The sequence below is a fragment of the Physella acuta genome, unplaced genomic scaffold (assembly GCF_028476545.2).
Source record: "Physella acuta isolate Inbredline_101_S28 unplaced genomic scaffold, ASM2847654v3 ptg000114l, whole genome shotgun sequence".
Classification (NCBI taxonomy): domain Eukaryota; kingdom Metazoa; phylum Mollusca; class Gastropoda; family Physidae; genus Physella; species Physella acuta.
Genome location: NW_026731634.1, coordinates 933,021 through 955,000, shown reverse-complemented (window position 1 = coordinate 955,000; position 21,980 = coordinate 933,021). Strand labels below are relative to the sequence as shown.

Below are 21,980 nucleotides of genomic sequence, written 5' to 3'. Positions count from 1 at the left end.
ATCATAGACACAATGTTTACCAATGCTTACACAATGTTTACCAATGCTTACAAAATGGTTACCAAATGCTATCACAATGTTTACTAATGCTTACACAATGTTGACCCATACTAACACAATGTTTACCAATACTTACACAATTTTTAACCATCGCTTACACAATGTTTACTCATACTTACACAATGTTTACCAAATGCTTACACAATGTTTACCCATAGTTACACAATGTTTACCCATACTTACACAATGTTTAACCATTGCCTACACAATGTTTACCCATACTTACACAATGTTAACCCATGCTTACACAATGTTTACCCATACTTACATAATATTTATCCACACAATATAATAGACATTAAAGATAAATTTAGAAACCTGCACAATAAACGCATTACAACACAACAATGGGATATAGCATGCAGACTGATCTTTAACACCAATTTCGCGAAATACAAAGTCAAATCAAAATGGCAAAATAACACGTCAAACATGTAAACAAAACATACAGCTAACTGAGAAACACATTTATTTAGAGTGTAAGTTAGTACATAATGCAACGCAAACACTTGCGAAAATATTAAAAACCACCAATCAATCAGCCACAACAACAAAAAAATCGACAAACCCTCAACTGTCCGACACAACCTAAACATAAACTACAAATACAAAACTCTAAATATCGTAATCGTAATCGCCGGGAGAAAACAAGCTTGTCAGCTCTGTTCTTCCCCTCAACACTGGACGAACCATTGCCAACTAGACACACCACAGCGGGAATTACCGACAACACTATCACACGAAGTCACAGTACACTCTACAACAAGTTACAACAAGCCACCAACAGAATGCCACACGGATCATCAATTCAGAAATGACAACAGTAACAACCTTGATAAACTACAACATGCAATTAGTAGAAAACGCCAGCAGTAAAATAAACACTGACTCAGAAACACCTCCCAATTCTTCAGAAACTGACAAATCCCAAGCTCTAAAACCACAGGCAAACATGGATATAGACGTAACACCATTTAAAAGGAGACCAAAATGTTGAACCGATTTTAACAGTAGCATGTAGTAAAATGTACATAAACAAACGATAATCCCATTTGCTAGTGTAGAAAATAAATGAACTGTTTAAAGCAGTAAATATGAGGGACTTGTACACACATGCCTTGTGATTTCGGAAATGTAAATTTGGGTACAAATGCAGATGATTAAATCGATAGGGCTATGAGTTACCTCCAAATTCGCTATTTATAAATAAAACAAGGGAGACAATTTTAAACTAAAACGCTACAATTTAAAAAGAAAAGATGAACGCAATTATATAAATCAACGTAAAATTTTTATTTTAAGATTAAACATCATAATGTTTATTTTATTACACGTTGTAACCAAATACTATTTTTTGTAATAAGTAGCTTATAATACTGGAGTAGTTTAAAGTTAAACACATTAGCGTTAAGTAAAGAATAGTCTGCTTATTTAGACCAAATTACATTAAATCGCCATATTAAGTATTCAAATTCATAGAAAATTTTGGATCCCTTTTAAAAAGGGACAACAAATAAATGCCAAAAATGTCGAACCTGTACAAAATTACACTGTTCGATATTCTAGTGCACAACAATGTTACTCCTAAAGTAATGTCTAGCTTGACAGTAACCCTTGTGTCGTTTAACTCCTAATCAAACCTCCAATAAAATTACAGCTTAACATTTTTTTTTGACTTTAGAATACGCTTTCATCTCCGAGGTGGATCATTTAAATTTAAAATGGCGGATTATAGTGTAATCCTTGATTATGATGATGAAGAAAATGAACCAACTGTAGATGCAGCAGGTGGCGATGTTCCCGTTAAGAAACATGTTAAATGAACTTATGTTTCAATTCAGAGCTCAGGATTTAGGGATTTTCTTTTGAAACCTGAATTACTGAGAGCCATAGTTGATTGTGGATTTGAGCATCCTTCCGAACTGGAACATGAGTGCATACCACAGGCGATCTTATCTATGGATGTCTTGTGTCAAATCTGACATGGGTAAAACTGCTGTGTTTGTACTTGCAACACTGCAGCAGCTAGAGCCTGTTGATAGACAGGTTTCAGTTTTAGCGCTGGCACACACGAGAGAGCTTGCTTTTCAGATCAGTAAAGAATATGAGAGGTTCAGCAAGTACAACACTAATGTAAAGATTGCAGTATTCTTTGGTGGTATGAATATTAAGAAAGATGAAGAGGTTCTTAAAAAGAATTGCCCTCACATTGTAGATGGAACACCTGGTCGTATTCTTGCCCTAACTCGGTCTAAAGTCTTGGTTCTAAAAAATATCAAGCACTTCATTCTTGATAAGTGTGACAAGAAGCTGGCAGAAATTGGTATTCGCAGAGACGTTCAAGAAATAGAAATATTCCGCGTGACACCCCATGAGAAGCAAGTGATGATGTTCAGTGCCACATTAAACAAGGACATCCGCCCAGTTTGCAAGAAGTTCATGCAAGATCCCATGGAAGTATATGCTGATGATGACTCAAAGCTAACACTACATGGTTTGCAACAACACTATGCCAAGTTAAAAGACAATGAGAAAAACAGAAAATTTGTTGAACGTCTTGATGTGTTGGGGTTTAATCAGGTTGTAATTTTTGTCAAGAGCATCCAAAGCTGCATGGCCTTAGCCCAACTTCTGCAAGAACAGAATTTTCCAGCAATAGCCATACATCGAGCCATGACACATTAAGAAAGATTTCCCGCTACCAATCATTTAAAGATTTCCAGAAAAAAAGGATCTTAGTTGCAACTGATTTGTTTGGGAGAGGCATGGATATTGAAAGAGTCAACTTTGTTTTCAACTATGATTTGCCAAAAAACTCTGATACTTATCTTCACAGGGTAGCCAGGGCTGGTTGCTTTGTAACTAAGGGGCTTGCTATTACATTCGTTTCTGATGAAAAGGATGCTAAGACATTAAATAAAGTACAAGAACGATTTGAGGTCAATATCACAGAGCTGCCAGATAAAATAGACATGTCCTCATCGGAGACGTTAGAAAACAAGTTGCAAGCGCGCCTTGCAGTCCCCTCTCTTCCTCTCTATCACTACCACCCCACCCCCCACATGGTCTGGTGAGCGGTGTTCACTCTAAATGTTTACATTCGTAGAGCCGGGTTTAGTGACGCCTATTAGGGGCAGATAATTTAGTTTGAAACGATTTTAAACTTAGAGGAGGTAACTAAGAGGAGGCTGCTTTCACCGGGGTGGGGGGAGGGGGGGGGGTTAGTGTTTTAAAGCAAATATTTTCAGTGGCAGCATTGGTACTGTCGAATTCACAAATTATGAATTACTGAAAAGTAGAAAAAACAACAACTAAATAGCGGCGTATGATATGCCGCGGGTCGGCTCGTACATTGAAAGTCGTTAATGTAGAGGATTCTGATGGGATCAATTCTGGGTCATTTGTTTTAATATTTTAATGTAAATAAATTATTTTAATTTAAAAAAAACGGTCGTTTTTTGTGATATCGTGATTTCTGTAACTAACATGGCGAACATAAAAACAGCTTTAAATTTGGGGGAAACAGAACTACAGGACAATCAGTCCAAACTCAAAATGTTATGGCTGCCATGTCTATTTCGAATATTATTAAAAGCAGCTTGGGTCGGCGTGGTCGAGTCGGTAAAGCTCATGGGTTCTAAACCGAAAAATCTCGAGTTCGAACCCTCGGGCAGATGAGGCTCGTTAGCTGGTTACAGCAACTCTTCTTTTTTTTACTTTCTCGTATATACGTAGTATAGAGAAAGTATTGTAATCGTGCAAAAAAAAAATCGAGATTTTTACAAATCTCGACGTTTTACACCTCACTGATACGGAAAAACATAATTTTGCAATCTTGTCCGTATGTCTGTGTGTGTGTGTGTCTGTCCGTGTGTGTGTCTGTGTGTAAACACGATAACTTGAGTACCGTTACATCTAGGTTGATGAAATTTCATATATAAGTATTTTATCAAAATCGTAGATCCGTATCAACTTTTGAGCGATTTCCGATAACCGGAAGTGGTACTTTTCCTACTTAAATTTTTTAAAAGCCTATAACTTGAGTACTATTTCAGATAGATAAATGAAATTTCACATGTAAGTAAAAGATCTAATTCTCTACCTTCTGTTAAATTTTGAGTAATTTCCGTTGACTGGAAGTAGTAATTTACGCTACTTCCGATTTCTCAAAAAACTAATGTAAATTTTAAAAGTACTAATAATATTGCGCACTATTATGCGCTTTTTTTTTATTTGCGTTCACTTGGTGTGCAATTAATTTGTCTACGAGATTTTATTCTATTTTTAAAACTTTAAGTATTTAAAATGGATTAAAAATCATGTCTATAGCCCGAGTTCCCATCCCCTGTTATTTTATATAAGAATATTCGAGAAAGTTTAGGGGAGATCACTCCCGGTTTATTTCTGCTCATGTACAACTTGTCGGGGGTTACAGATGAGATAATAATCTTACGACCCTAGGTTAGCAATTGCCAGCTATCCCGTAATTCACTTTGAAGTAGATTGTAGCATCAGGGTTGTACTGCGGTGCACGAATATCTGTGGCATTTGATAGGTCTGACTGGTCTTTTGAGAGCGGCTGGTCTCTTGTCTGTTATGTGAGGCTGGTCTATTGTATGTTACGACTGGTCTGTAGAGAATGGCTGGTGTCTTGTATGGTAAGACTGGTGTGCTGAGAGAAGAGGCTTGTCTAATGTCTATTGTATGATAAGACTAATCTTTTAAGAGAGGCTGGTTTCTTGTATGGTAAGAATGGTCTGTTTGAGAGAGGCTGGTCTGTTGAGAGAGGCTGGTCTGTTGAGAGAGGCTGGTGTCTTGAAGGGTAAGATTGGTCACTTGAGAGATTTTGGTCTTTTGTATATTACGACTTGTCTGCTGAGAGAGACTGGTTCTTGTATGGTAAGAATGGCCTTTTAAGAGAGGCTGGTCTGTTGAGAGTTGTTGGTGTCTTAGAGGGTTAGACTAGTTTGTTGAGATATTCTGGTGTCCTGTATTGTAAGATTGGTCATTTAAAAGAGTTTGGTCTTTTGTATGTTACGACTGGTCTGTTGTGAAAGGCAAGTTGAGAGATGCTGATGTCTTGTATGGTAAGACTGGTCAGTTGAGAGAGTCTGGTCTGTTGATAGAGGCTGGTATGTCGAGAGAGGCTTGTCTGTTGAGAGAGGCTGGTATGTTGAGATAGGCTGGTATGTTGAGAGATGCTGGTGTCTTGTATGGTAAGATTGATCTGTTGAGAGAGGCTGATCTGTTCAGAGAGGCTGGTCTGTTGAGAAAGGCTGGTCTGTTGAGAGTGGCTGGTATGTTGAGAGAGGTTGGTATGTTGAGAGAGGCTGGTCTGTTAAGAGAGACTAGTGTGTTGAGAGAGGAGAGGCTGGTATGTTGAGAGAGACTAGTGTATTGAGAGAGGCTGGTCTGTTGAGAGAGGCTGGTATGTTGAGAGAGGCTGGTCTGTTGAGAGGCTGATCTGTTGAGAGAGGCTGGTATGTCGAGAGAGGCTTGTCTGTTGAGAGAGGCTTGTATGTTGAGAGAGGCTGGCATGTTGATAGAGGCTGGTATGTTGAGAGAGGCTGGTCTGTTAAGAGAGACTAGTGTATTGAGAGAGGCTGGTATGTCGAGAGAGGCTGGTATGTTGAGAGAGGCTGGTCTGTTGAGAAAATCTGGTGTATCGAGAGAGGCTTTTCTGTTTCAAAAGCATTTATTAAAGACTAACCATGTCGTTGAACCTGTACGCCAAACATTTTGTAACCTACCATAAAAAACATTTCTTTACACTTAGATAAAACATCAATCTAAAGCTAGTAGTGATTTAAAAATAATTAAATTTATTGCACAATCTTGTGGAAATATAATTCGAATAATATTGTTTTGTTCGATGTTAATATTCTAGAATAAAGATCTAGTTTCAAAGGATTATGTTAGCCTAAAAAATTGTAAACAAATCAGTTTGGTTATTGGAAATCTGGAAATATGCTATATTAAACAAATACTATTTGTTTTTTATTCTTTAAAATGATAAAATGTAATAGAATAGCTGAACATGATTAATCGAATATCCTTACCTATAAGTACTGTGACTGCTGTGCTGTAAAATTATGTGATTGTGGCGTGCGACTACGTTTCGGATCAAAAGTGTACTGTTAAATATAGCGATATTCGTTTTGCGCCGAGATTTTTAGCGCTTGAAATAATAGGCGGTTTGTTCAAATGATTATATCTCGATAATCATTTTACAGATTTCTATAATATTTTCAGGCATTATGGGGAATCATACTGGCTTTTGATTTATGTAAAAAAAAAAGAAAATCGAATTTTTTTTGAGTTAGACGGTTTGCGACCGAGACCATCGATATATAAATTTAAATATATAGCTTTAAATATTAAATAATATTTATTCATATTTTTTAAAAAATACACATGTTTCGCACAATACATAATATAGTATTTAGTAGCTCTGCTAAAAAATACATTTATAAAATTAGTAATCCAATAATATAGCTATATTCATTGAATATATACATTAGTTACATCAATGGAAGCATTGACATTTCATGCCTTTGAAAGTTTGTTTAAATCTGGCTCATAACTTCTTGTTTTAAGTTTTAAGCACGCCTCTAGATTTTTATTAGGTAGTTGGCCCCTTACTTAACTTTTTATAATATTCATGTAAGAGAACTCTTGCTAGCACGAATATGTTGACCTAAAGATCGTCAGCACTCCAGATGTCAACTTCTTCACCTTACTGTACCATCCTGCAAATCTATTCCATGCGTCACGTATGAGTGCCTCAACTCGCGCCATTTCTTTAGAGCTGTCCACTTGTGCAGCGTAACTTGCATGTTTTACTGGACCTTACACTAATTTTACTTACTCTTGAGTTCTGTGAATTTTCATCTCCACAAATAATTCGTTTTTAAATCCAGCAATTGCATTTAAAGCAAAACAGCATCAATTCCAAATAGCTCAAAGTTAATCTCATTTGTTTTTGTGTTGAGAGAGTCTACTATGAACGTCAGAGTACTTGCATTTATTATGAATTGCTCAAATCTCTCAGTGAATCCATCCTGAAGCAATTCATGCTAATCGTTGCATTGGTTTCATGATATTTTTTTAAAGATTTTTCGAAATCAAGTAAGTAACAGCTCTCCGTGTCTTCAACAAAAAAAAGTAATTTATTTTCGAAACATCCACTTCTCAAGCAAGGCATAGGCTGAGTTTTCCTTTCCTTGCAGTTTTATATTTAGCTAATTTACTTTCTTTGTGATATCCACCATATAGTTGAATGTTTCAATTCGAGATAAACAATTGAATAGGAAGTACATCGATAATAGTGTGTACCTAAATATTCTAATAGACTAGCGAATGTTTATTGTTTAAATTTATTATTATTTAATTCATTACCAAGTATTGCAGAACAATATTTTGATGAGTTTTGAAAATAACATAAAATAATTATTAATATTTGTGCATGGAGCCGAAGAGCCGCAACTTGACATCAAAAGAGCCGCATGCGGCTCGCGAGCCGCAGGTTGCCGACCCCTGTTCTATTCAATCACTTGGGCATTAACATAAACAAAATGAAAGTAGTTTTGCACGGAGAGATTTGAGCTGTTCAAAACAAATGCAAGTACTCTGACCTACATAGTAGATCCTCTCAACACAAATTCAAATGAGAGTATCTCATATATTCAAAGCAGAGGCGTAGCGAGGGGGGGGGGTGGGGGGTGCGGACCGCACCAGGTGACACCATTTAGGGGGATGACACCAAGGCAAAAAATAGTAAAATATATAAAGAAAAACTTGAGGCGGGGTGCAAATCCAAAGTTTGAGGGGGGTGGGGGGTGCAAATCGAAAATTTGAAAGTTTGTCCCTGGGAAGGGTCGCTACGCCTCTGGGGGGTGACACCATTAAGTGCCGCACCGGGTGACACCCGACCTCGCTACGCCAATGATTCAAAGCTATTTATTTTAAATATATATATATATATATATATATATATATATATATATATATATATATATATATATGTATATATATATATATATATATATATATGTAACGGGCGAACATCTACCCTGCTCGCAGCGGCAATTGTAACGGGCGGACATTTATCCTGCCGACAACGCCAATTATAACGAGCCAACAGTTACTATGCTCGCACGCCACATGTAATGAGACCTAATTGTCTGTAGTGCCAAATGTTAACGAGTTCTGACCACTCATTCTAGACAACATCGACCACAGTATAGATACTCAAGATGCAGGTTCGCTATTGATCCTTTATTACATGAATCAAGAAATGTTTCATAATCACACAAGAAATCAACAGGAATGCTTCTCAATAATAGTCTGGATCAACTGACTCCCTAACAGTCCTCACTAGGCTTCGTATAACTGAATCCACATGTCTATAGTCCTTCTTTACACAATACGGCTAACCCGTTCAATAACCAACATTGATACTGTCACAACTAGCGGTCAAAAGAGAAGAGCAGAGCAGAGCTACGATCTCAGCCGTCCCCTCCTATTTATCCTTAGTATTCGAAGTCGTACTTGTCTCCATTTCCGTAATCGATACTTGTAATCGATGTATCCGAATACTAATGTCGCAGTTTCTGACGTACCGTCCAATTTACTAAAACATCTGCATCCCATCAATCAAAGTTGACAGCTCGTCTGAAACTTCTCGTACCGTTTCCCAAAATAGCACGCGTTGGCTTTGAGATTGTTATCAGACCGATCCAATAAGCCACCTGTTATAGTTGCATCAGATTTCATTCTGCGTCGCGGCTTATCGTTCGTTATCAGTTGTAACTAGTAGCCAGGCCTACCCCCGTTACATCCACCCCTGCCTTTTTTTGTGTGTTATCAACCACAAACACGCTTGGCAGGTGCACTCCCTCAAAGTCAAACGCACCACCATAAAAAAAAGAATTTATTGTTCCACTCACTGTCAATGTCGTCCCATTCGTATATGATTGACAGTTATACCTCTTTCACATCAACTGTGTCCACATCATCCTCCTCAGACACCAAACAGTTCTAGAATTCACATCCACCTTTTCCGTTTGGTGCTTTCACCAATTCACCTTTATGACTTTTTGAACAGTCTGTTCTCCTACCAGCGCGACCATGAAAGAATTGATGGTTGCTGACAAAAAATTTCGTATTCTTTCTGTTCCTCAAGCTTCTCCGCGGACCACTATTCTGATGGTCTATTGTCTCTTTGCTTCTGGAGGGACCGGGATCCTCATTGTTGCCGGTATCCTCCCCTTGTGTAACGCTGTTGTTCTGTTGATGGTGACATTGTTCCGGGATGGGTATGTGAATTTCCGTTGTAACTTCCGGTTCCCTAATTCTCTTGGGTTTCTCTGTGTGTAACTGCTCTTCTTGCCTATTCCAATATTTCTTTAATTGAGCAATATTCGCCCACCGATCCGGTTTGGCGTGACCGATGGGTCTTATCTTAAAGGGGCCACCTGCTACTTTAGGCATCTCCACGACTTGCCATATCTCCTGTCCCCAGAGGTCGTGTATCTTGTTTCTGCCTAACGGGTGGCTACGCAGTAATACCCTGTCGTTCAGTTTGAGTGGCGGGTCCTTTGTCTGTACCGGCGGTTCCCTTCGCCGAGCTTCATGTTCTAGTCTTTCCTGTACTACCCTGTACATTTCTCTAATTCTTCGCATATGTTCATTCACATATTCCAGTGCGGTGTATGAGCCAGTCATACTCTCCCTTTTTCCTAGGAACAAATCAAGAGGGAGTCGAGCCTCTCGTCCGAACAGCAACATGTGTGGCGTAAAGCCGGTCGTGGCATGGGGGGTGCAGTTGTATAGATACACCAACTCTGGGAGAAAATCCGGCCAACGTTTTTTCTGTTCAGGTTCTAGAGTGCGCAGCAAATCATGCATGCTGCGGTTGAACCGTTCGCACTGTCCGTTTCCTTTCGGATTAAATGTGGTTGTTCTGGATTTGTTGATCCCGTAGTGACTGCACAGTTGGTTAATTACTTCTGACTCAAAAGCCCTTCCTTGGTCAGAGTGTAATTGTCTTGGTATGCCATATCTGATGAACCAATGTTCTATTAAGACCTTTGCCACTGTTTTGGCAGTCTGATCTCGTGTGGGCACCGCCACAGTCCATTTGGTGAATACATCAGTCATTACCAACACATGTTCCGTCCCATCCGATGATTGCTCCAACGACGTAAAGTCCATAGCCACAATCTCTAGTGGTTTTGTCGCCAGTAGGTGTCCTGATGGCTGTCTCATTTTGACAACTGGCATTTTCGCATGCTGACACCTCACACAAGCCTCACAATGGCGTTTGACCTCCATCTCCATATTGGGCCAGTAACACCTCCGTCGTAATATTTTGTGGGTCCTGTCCTGACCCTGGTGTCCTGCCCTGTCATGTGCCAACCTTAGCACTTCTCCTCGTAATTGTCCAGGCACCACCACCTGGTGTATTGTGCCGTCTATTTGGTCATGAATTCTCCGCATGAAAACACCGTCCTTTATACTGAGACGGTTCCACTGACTCAGTAGTTTCCTTGTTTCCCGACCAAATTGTTCTCTTTCCCTTTTCCTTGGGAATTTTTGTTCCTGGCCGTATTTCAATAGCGGCTGTAACCCACTATCCGTTCTCTGGGCATCTCTTATCTTTTTGTGATTAAGGCAATTAAAATCACTCATGTCCATATGTCCGGGCTCTGTGGAAATGTGCTCCACCCCGGTCTGTCCGTTTTGCATCACTTGCACCCCGTGAGGGATATCTGTTGACGCTCTGACCTCACATATTCCTGTCAGCGTTTCTTCCTCATCGCCCGGTCTCTCGTACGGATTCCTTGATAAAGCGTCCGCATTGCCATTGGACCGCCCCGGGCGATATTTTATCTCCAGGTCAAAGAGTGCCAATTCTGCTGCCCATCGCTGTTCGATTGATCCCAACTTTGCTGTTTTTAGGTGGCTCAAGGGGTTATTGTCAGTGTATACCACACATTTAGCACCTAAGAGATAGTCCCTGAATTTTTCAGTCACAGCCCATTTTAATGTCAAAAGTTCTAGTTTCATGGCGCTGTAATTTGTCATGTTCTTCTCTGATTCCTTCAGAGCTCGACTGGCATACGCAATAACCCTGAAATCTTGCTTTTGTTGTTGTGATAATACAGCTCCCAGACCTTTAGAGCTGGCGTCGATTTCTAACCGAAATGGTTTGTCAAAGTCCGCGTATCCCAATATCGGCGCCTCTGTCAAAGCCTTTTTCAAGAGTTTAAACGAGTTCAGGCATTCATCAGTCCATAATTCACCTATCAGGTGTGTTTTGCCTTTCTTTTTCTCCTTACTGTGTTTCTTTGTCATTTTGTTTACCAAGTCATGCAATGGTGCGGCAATTTTTGCAAAACCAGGCACAAATTTTCTATAATAGGAAGCAAAGCCCAAGAATGACCTGATCTCTACCGTAGTTGTTGGTTGTTTCCATTCTTTAACCGCTGCAATTTTATCTGGGTCAGTGGCGATGCCATCCGACGAAATCACATAACCCAAAAAATGTACCGATTTCAGACCAAAGCAGCATTTGTCTGGGTTTAGCTTTACTCCTATCTCCCTAAGACGGAGAAACACTTGTTCTAATCTTTTTAGATGGTCCTTCCAAGTTTTTGAATACACCAGTATATCATCCAAGTACACCAACATTATTTGAAATAGAAAGTCACTCATAGCACTCTGCATTACTCGCTGGAATGTAGCAGGTGCATTAGTTAGACCAAACGGCATACGGGTCCACTCGTACAGTCCCAGTGGAGAAATAAATGCCGTTTTATGTTGATCGTTGGGGTGCATGGCCACTTGGTGGTAGCCACTAGCCAAATCCAAGGTAGAAAAAAATCTTGCTCCCCCCAACGCATCAAGACATTCATCAATACGAGGCAAGGGGAATGCATCCCTTCTTGTGATATTGTTCAATTTCCGGTAATCACAACACAGTCTTATCTCCCCTGACTTCTTTTTTACCACTACAATCGGTGCCGCATACGGGCTTGTACTAGTTGTAATAATTCCCTTTTCTAGTAGATCATTCAGATGTGCCTTCACCGCCGAGTAGTGGCTTGGTGGTAATCTTCGGTAGGGTTGCGCCACCGGCTTGTCTTGTAGTAAGGGTATCTGGTGTTTGATTATCTCCGTGTACCCCAAATCACCCTCATACGAGGCAAATATATCCTTGTATTTATTCAGCAATTCATTCAGTTTTGGGTCCTCAGTTTCTGGGAACGTATATGATCGGCCATCCTTTTGCTTCACCTCGGCCGTCACATTGACCGACCTAATTGTTACTTCATTACTGCTGGTATTAATCAGTTCGATGCACTGTGCCGACCTTTGTACCTCGACGTTCTGTGGTACTCCTACCAGAGTATTAGGCGGTATAAAAATTTCCTCATCCAAAACATTTGCTACCAACCCTTGAACTAGTCCATTTTCCGCTGATGTGTATGTCCGCAGTAACACGACGCCTGCCCTCAGTGCGGCGCCACATGGTTCTATCATCACATCACCATTTACACTTCTATCACCAATTTGTAATGTGATTGCCTTGACCGTGTTTGCCGGGACTGATATCCTTCCTCTGGTCTTGGCAAACCTGGCCAACTTGGATCCCCGACCTGGTGTGGTCGATCCGACAATATGTGTAAGAAATTCTGGCAACTGGCCAAGAATATTCATGCCCAATAGGCAAGGTATGTTTGACACATTTGTCTCTAGGTTGTGTTTCGTAACGAACACCCCAACCTGCTTCAACTTATGTCCCGCCACCACGACATCCGTCAGAAAATAACCGCAGTATGGAATGGTAAGTCCATTAGCTGCCGTTAGGCGCATGCATGTGTCAGACCTCAACCTATGGTCTTTTCCTTTCATCCATTTGGTGTAAAAATTTTCCGTAATTGTCGTCACCTGGGAGCCTGTATCCACAATTGCCTTCACCGCGATGTCCCCAATCGTAATTACCATTTCGGGACAGACTCCCATCAATTTGTTTCTTGGGCCATAACCTCGCCCCTCTGTAGCTTGGCCCTGCCTTACAGAGGACGACCGTTTCCCTGGCAGTACCGTGCCATATGTCCGGGTTGTGAACAGGACAAGCAAATTGGTCTACCATCCGCCGTCCACCGGAGCGATGGACCGGCGGGTCGCGGCCGTCCAACCTGTCTCTGTTTTGTCTCGTTCCTTTCCTGATTCTCAGCTGTTGACCTGCTTTCTAACCTCTTCAAGCGTTGGTCAACCTTCTCTATGTGGGCCAACAGTTGAGCCATCATGGTCTCCATCGTGTCGGCCCCTGTGGGTGGGGATTGTTTCTGTTCTGGCACAGAGACTTTGTCCACCGAACAGTTCGATTGGTCCTCATCCTCGGACCTGCGGATCGCTGAGTTCCTGACCTGAAGGAAGGTCAACTGCGGGTTTCTGTGGACCTCCTCTTTCAACTCTCTCCTTAAGATCGGGGTTGCTAGCCCCTCGATGAAATGGTCCCTCAGTAGGCGCACATCAATGTCAGGTGTTTTGCCCTTTACCAAATCAAAGGCACTGTTCATCCGGTGTGAGTACTCCATCACACTCTCCGCCATTCTCTGCTTTAAGCCTACGAACCCCGATAGCAGTTGCGATCCCGACCGTCTCTCCCCAAAGGTCTCCATAATCAGATCTAGCACCTTATCTGGATCTGATTGGACGGTTTTATCGTGGCATTTTACCTCTGCCCTAACCGTTTCACCTATACTGCCCATCAGCAGTCTTAATCTTTCCTCTGGTGACATGTGTCTCGAGGCCCAGGCCGCTTTGACCTCTTCCCTGAACCTGTTTGTTAAAGTTGGATCTCCGTCCCCGTAAAATTTGTTAATGTGGGACTCTCTGGGTAGGACCACTATATGGGTCTGCTTCTCGTCCAGAGTAGACATTTTATTCCTTAAGTAAAAAAAAAGAGTTCTTTCTTACCGTGTGTGTATGAAAAATTTTTCCTCGTTCCTCGATTTTCACAGTTCCTGAATGTCCGAATTCACACACACACAAAACACAGTTATGCACAAGGTTGACTATGGGTGCCTTAAACGGCAAGTCTAGTTGAATCCATCCTGATCGCAGCGCCAATTGTAACGGGCGAACATCTACCCTGCTCGCAGCGGCAATTGTAACGGGCGGACATTTATCCTGCCGACAACGCCAATTATAACGAGCCAACAGTTACTATGCTCGCACGCCACATGTAATGAGACCTAATTGTCTGTAGTGCCAAATGTTAACGAGTTCTGACCACTCATTCTAGACAACATCGACCACAGTATAGATACTCAAGATGCAGGTTCGCTATTGATCCTTTATTACATGAATCAAGAAATGTTTCATAATCACACAAGAAATCATCAGGAATGCTTCTCAATAATAGTCTGGATCAACTGACTCCCTAACAGTCCTCACTAGGCTTCGTATAACTGAATCCACATGTCTATAGTCCTTCTTTACACAATACGGCTAACCCGTTCAATAACCAACATTGATACTGTCACAACTAGCGGTCAAAAGAGAAGAGCAGAGCAGAGCTACGATCTCAGCCGTCCCCTCCTATTTATCCTTAGTATTCGAAGTCGTACTTGTCTCCATTTCCGTAATCGATACTTGTAATCGATGTATCCGAATACTAATGTCGCAGTTTCTGACGTACCGTCCAATTTACTAAAACATCTGCATCCCATCAATCAAAGTTGACAGCTCGTCTGAAACTTCTCGTACCGTTTCCCAAAATAGCACGCGTTGGCTTTGAGATTGTTATCAGACCGATCCAATAAGCCACCTGTTATAGTTGCATCAGATTTCATTCTGCGTCGCGGCTTATCGTTCGTTATCAGTTGTAACTAGTAGCCAGGCCTACCCCCGTTACATATATATATATATATATATATATATATATATATATATATATATATATATATATATATATATATATATATATAGTATAATATTTGTTTAGGATTATATATATACTAAACAAATATGCTAGTGACATAAAATGTTAGTGGCTCTTTAAAAACCCGGTAATGTTGTAAATTGTAACTTTTTACTCTTTCGTCTCAAAAGGTTGCCGACCCCTGGCCTAGAGAAAACCTGCGTGTCAGTTCTGTTCTTCCCCTCAACAATGGACGAACCATTGCCAGCTAGACACACCACAGCAGGAATTACCGACAACACTATCACACGAAGTCACAGTACACGCTACAACAAGTTACAGCAGCAGTACGCCACCAACAGAATCCCACACCAGCAAAAGGATTATCAATTCAGAAATGACAACAGTAACAACCCCGATAAACAACAACATGCGACTATCAGAAAACGAAATAAACATTGAGTCAGCAACACCTGTAGTCAAAGCAAAAACTAATAATTTTTCAGAAGCAAGAAATGCAACTACCAACTCTTCAGAAACTAACAAATCCCAAGCTATAAAACCACAGCAAACATGGATACAGACATAACACCATTTAAAAGGAGACCCCGGTGTTAAATCCTCTTTAACAATAGCATGTAGTAAAATGCAAATAAACAAACGATAATCCCATCTGTTGATGTGGAAAACAAATGAATGTTGAAAGCAGAAAATAAAAGGGACTTGTACACACATGATTTATTAGTGATTTCAAAATGTAAATTTGGATTCTAATGCAGATGATTTAATCTGGCGTTCGATGGGGCAATGAGTTACCTCCTATTCACTATTTATAAATAAATCAAGGGAGACAATTTTAGACTAAACAGCTGCAATTTTAAAAAAAAACCATGAACGCTATTATATAACGCAACTTAATATCTTTATTTTCACACTGAACGTAATGTTGTTTAGTTTGTTACCTGTTGTAACCAAATACTAATTTTTAAAAATAAGTAGCTCAAAATATTGAAGTATTTTAAAATTAAACACATTAGCTTTACGTAATGAAAAGTCTGGTCATTTTGATCAAATTACTGTCAACACACTATGTTAAAATGTTGTAAATCACTTAAAATTTTGGATCCCTGAAAAGGGACAATAAACAAATGTAAATAAATGCAAAAGAAGACGGTTCTGTACAACACTACACCTGTTCCCCATTGCTTTCGTTAAGTACCTCCCCAACAATTTTACTCACAAAGTAAAGTCTAACTTGGCAGTAACCCTTCTGTCGTTTACCCCCCGATCAAAAAACCTCCAGTATAATCACATTCATCAACATCACCGCAAACTAAACACAAGTACATGCGGTTACTTCACTACCCGTAGTTTTTCTGCTACTTTGTTTCGTTAAGATTTGGTTTACCTTTTTGGATAAAAGTTGAGTCTAAATGTATTATTCCGTCATAGAGTCACACTATTCGGTGGTAGAGTCACACTATTCGGTGGTAGAGTCACACTATTCGGTGGTAGAGTCACACTATTCCGTCATAGAGTCACACTATTCGGGCATAGAGTCACACTATTCCGTCATAGAGTCACACTATTCGATGGTAGAGTCACACTATTCGGTGGTAGAGTCACACTATTCGGGCATAGAGTCACATTATTCGATGGTAGAGTCACACTATTCGGTCAAAGAGTCACACTATTCGATGGTAGAGTCACACTATTCGGTCATAGAGTCACATTATTCGATGGTAGAGTCACACTATTCGGTCATAGAGTCACACTATTCGATGGTAGAGTCACACTATTCGATGGTAGAGTCACACTATTCGGTCATAGAGTCACACTATTCGATGGTAGAGTCACACTATTCGGTCATAGAGTCACACTATTCGACGGAAAAGTCACACTATTTGGTCATAGAGTCACACTATTCGACGGTAGAGTCACACTATTCGACGGTAGAGTCACACTATTCGATGGTAGAGTCACACTATTCGATGGTAGAGTCACACTATTTGGTCATAGAGTCACACTATTCGGTCATAGAGTCACACTATTCGATGGTAGAGTCACACTATTCGACGGTAGAGTCACACTATTTGATGGTAGAGTCACACTATTCGATGGTAGAGTCATACTATTTGGTCATAAAGTCACACTATTCGGTCATAGAGTCACACTTTTCGCCAAAGAGTCTCTCTATTCGATGGTAGAGTCACACTATTCTGTCATAGAGTCACACTTTTCGCCAAAGAATCACACTATTCTATGGTAGAGTCACACTATTCCGTCATAGAGTCACACTATTCGACGGAAAAGTCACACTATTCGGTCATAGAGTCACATTATTCGGTCATAGAGTCACACTTTTCAATGGTAGAGTCACACTACTCGATCATAGTGTCACACTATTCGGTCATAGAGTCACACTATTCCGTCATAGAGTCACACTATTCGGTCATAGAGTCACACTTTTCGCCAAAGAGTCACACTATTCTATGTTAGAGTCACACTATTCGATCATAGTGTCACACTATTCGGTCATAGAGTCACACTATTCCGTCATAGAGTCACACTATTCGGTCATAGAGTCACTTTTTTCGCCAAAGAGTCACACTATTCTATGTTAGAGTCACACTATTCGATCATAGTGTCACACTATTCGATCATAGTGTCACACTATTCGGTCATAGAGTCACACTATTCGGTCATAGAGTCACACTATTCGGTCATAGAGTCACGCCTCCATATGGTTATAAAAGAAGGCTGCGTCGTTTTCAAATCGCGTGTTTTTACATTAAAGTCTCGTCATCCAACGCGAAAGTGCACGAACTAAGCGGGTGAGCACTGCATGAAATGTGCACGAGCAACGAGGTATAAAATGATTCCGCAATGAGGTGGAAACTTACAGAAACCCAGAGTTAGCGTTCGTTGGTCGGACCAATTCTGGGGATATGAAGGGACATTTTTACAGTTTGTGAGTCACTTTTATAAAGTTAGTGGGTCAAAAAGCCAGTGGGTCACTTGTAAAAAACTATTAGGTCACTTTTAAAAACTTAAAGGGTCAGTTTTACGAAGCTAGTGGACCACAAAGCCAATGGGTCACTTCAATATAACTTGTAGATCACTTTTACAAAGACAAGGTGTAAATTTTCCGGATTGCAATACTCTGTAAACTTTTAAAAACTTTGTCTTCTCATTATTTCTTCATTATAAATCCACCAATAATTTACCAGTTATCTCTAATTACCACACACACACACACACACACACACGAGCATACACACACAAGCATACACACAAAAACACACGCTAACCGATCCACACTTACACCGATACACGAAAGTCAATGCACACACACACACAAACACACACATATACACACACACACACACACCGATTACAGACACAAGCCCACAAATACATACACCCATATAAAGTCCTACACTATACTCCTTCACACCTCGAATGACTGTGTTGGCACATCAAAAACTGCTTTTAACCAATTAAAATCTTGTTTTAATACAAATCAAGGTTTCATTCTGTATGTTGCATAAAAAGAATTTTCCAAAGATTACCAAGGGAAGCTATAAAAAAAAACAATGGGATTCACGATCATGGTTATATCCCTTGTTTAGATTTAATGTCTTTAAAATATTCATTTATAAACAATCGTATAATTAACAGGAATGGTTTCCCACAGTTCCCTTTCTGATGCTTTTGTCCAATCAGCTAGAGCTTAATTAGCAAAGGTATCAGTGCTATATTTAGAACAGTATTGTGAGGTACAGGGGGCCTTACAATGTTATGGTCGCAATGATTACTATTGTTTACATAATGTTCACCCATGCTTACACAATGTTTACTCATATTTAAACAATGTTTATCCATGCTTACACAATGCTTACCAATGCTTACACAATGTGTACCAATGATTACACAATGTTTACCCATGCTTACACAAGGTTTACCCATGCTTACACAATGTTTACCAAACGCTTACCAGGGGTCTCCAAACTACGGCCCGCGGGCCAGATGCGGCCCGCGAGGTCCTCTCATCCGGCCCGCGGGCTGCGATCTTTTTGTCCACGGAATAAATGTTTGTTAGAGGTGGCTGAGAAACTATGCCCAGAAAATTCAAAACAATTTGAAAATGTAGCTTTGGGTGCAAATACCATTGCCCGCCGTGTTGCAGACATCGGCGAAAACATCCTGACTTAAATAGCGAAAATGTCAGCAAGTTTGGCAATTTTTTAATTGTAATGGATCATTTGCTGGACAGCTGTTCCACATCTCAACTGCTTATGTTCATTACAGGTGTGGATGAAGACATGTAAATAACAAAAGAGCTGAATTCCCTACATAGAATGTAAGGCACTGTTAACGGAGAGAATATAGATAATTCAAAGACATGTTAAAAGAAACACAGAATCGCAAGATTTACCATTTTTCACAGTAAGATGGCTAATTTGCGAGAAATTTTTCTGAGCAGAGTATATAAGTTAAGAAAGGAAATAGGTGACTTCCTTGAAATTAAAAGCAAGCCACAAGCTGATGTACTTATTGTCTGAATTGTAACTGGAGGTCATTAGAGACACGTTCAAAGAAGGGCGGGTGTGTTTTTATATGTTTTTGCAATAGGAAGATTTTCCTAATATTAAAACTTTTGCATCAAAGTACCTTTTAAATTTTGGAAAATGATACCTGTGTGAACAAATATTTTCAAGATTGAAATACGTGAAGAAAGATTTGAGAGCAAACTTGGACCTCGAGTGTGATTTTGGACACCGACAGTGTTTCTTTCAGACTTTTTCCTCGGGGGGGGGGGGATGACACTTAAAATTTGTATATATTTCTATATAAATTATATTTTGTTAGGGGGGGTGGGGGGCGGTATGCGTTCTTCGGGTGGGGGGGGGGGGGCGCTGCCACCCCGAAGAGATGTCTTTAAAAAAACTCTGGCCCCCGAACTTATATTTGATAGTTAATGCGGCCCCCGGGCTGAAAAGTTTGGAGACCCCTGGCTTACACAATGTTTACCCATGCTTCCACAATGTTTACCACATGCTAACACAATGTTTACCAAATGCAAAACAATTGTTACCAAATGCTAACATAATGTTTACCCATGCTTACATAATGTTTATACACACAATATAATATACGTCAAAGATCAATTTAGAAACCTACACAATAAACGCATTACATCAATAGAATGGGTAATAGCATACAGACTGGTCTTTAACACAACACCAGTTTCACGAAATACAAAGTCAAATCAAAATGTCAAAATAACATGTCAAACATGTAAACAAAACATACAGAAAACTGAGAAACACATTTATTTAGAGTGTAAGTTAGTACAAGAGGCTAGCAGAAATTGATATGCGCAGAGACGTTCAAGAAATATTCCGCATGACACCCCATGAGAAGCAAGTGATGATGTTCAGTGCCACAGTAAGCAAGGATATCCGCCCAGTTTGCAAGAAGTTCATGCAAGATCCCATGGAAGTATATGTTGATGATGACTCAAAGCTAACACCACATGGTTTGCAACAACACGATGCCAAGTTAAAAGACAATGAGAAAAACAGAAAACTTTTTGAACGTCTTGATGTGTTGGGGTTTAATCAGGTCATAATTTTTGTCAAGAGCATCGAACGCTGTTTGGCTTTAGCCCAACTTCTGCAAGAACAGAATTTTCCAGCAATAGCCATACATCGAGCCATGACACAGTAAGAAAGATTTCCCGCTACCAGTCATTTAAAGATTTCCAGAAAAAAAGGATCTTAGTTGCAACTGATTTGTTTGGGAGAGGCGTGTGTAATGAAAGAGTCAACTTTGTTTTCAAATATGATTTGCCAAAAAACTCTAATACTTATCTTCACAGGGTAGCCAAGGCTGGTCGCTTTGGAACTAAGGGGCTTGCTATTACATTCGTTTCTGATGAAAATTATGCTTAGATATTAAATAAAGTACAAGAACGATTTGAGGTCAACATCACAGAACTGCCAGATGAAATAGACATGTCCTCATACATTGAAGGTCGTTAATGAAGAGGATTCTGATGGGATCAATTCTGGGTAATTTGTTTTAATATTTTAATCTAAATAAATTATTTAATTTTTAAAAAAAAACGGTCGTTTTTTGTGATATCGTGATTTCTGTAACTAACATGGCGAACATAAAAACAGATTTAAATTTGGGGGAAACAGAACTACAGGACAATCAGTCCGAACTCAAAATATTATGACTGCCATGTCTATTTCGAATATTATCAAAAGCAGCTTGGTTAGCTGGTTACAGCAACTCTTCTAGGAGAGACAACTCCAAAATCAAACAACTGCTGCCTTGTAGTTTGTTCTTGGTTGGACAAAGGCTATGGAAGCAAATCCAAAAAGAAAAGCAGGCTGAAATCGGAGTCAATGGCCTCAATGGCGCATAACCAGTTGACACGTAATCCTTAATTGTGTTGATAAGGCTCGATCCCTCCCAACACTAAAAGTTAAGATCGAAGAAGAAGAAGAAGAAGCTTGGGTCTAGTTGGACTAGATAAAATGGGCTACAGGACATTACCCCCCTGGATATTTCCCCCCCGGACATTTCCCTCCCCCCCCCCGTATTTACCCCCCGGAGCTATTAACCCCTGTCAATTACCCCCCCCCCCCCCTCTGGGAATTACCCCCCCCCCCCCCCCCCCTCAAGTTAAAATCCTAACTCTAACTAGAATTTTATACCTATATACTACTTTAATCCAAACCTTAAGAAAAAGACCAAAACCTAAGCATCCACCTTAGCCTAAAACTTCACACAAAACCAAAACCAAAGCTAGACACAACCCTAACCCTAAAGCTAGCTCTAACCCTAACCCTAACCCTAACCCTAGCCCTAGCCCTAAAACCTAACCCTAACCCTAGCCCTAGCCCTAGCCCTAGCCCTAGCCCTAACCCTAACCCTAACCCTAACCCTAACCCTAACCCTAACCCCTAAC

General features: G+C 40.1%; 2 pseudogenes; both read left to right on the top strand.

The window, feature by feature from the left end:
* Positions 1 to 1,781: 1,781 nt before the first annotated feature.
* On the top strand, positions 1,782 to 15,457 carry LOC131934635 (spliceosome RNA helicase Ddx39b-like; annotated as a pseudogene).
* A 4,912-nt stretch (positions 15,458 to 20,369) lies between these two features.
* On the top strand, positions 20,370 to 21,067 carry LOC131934626 (ATP-dependent RNA helicase WM6-like; annotated as a pseudogene).
* The last annotated feature ends 913 nt before the right edge of the window (positions 21,068 to 21,980 follow it).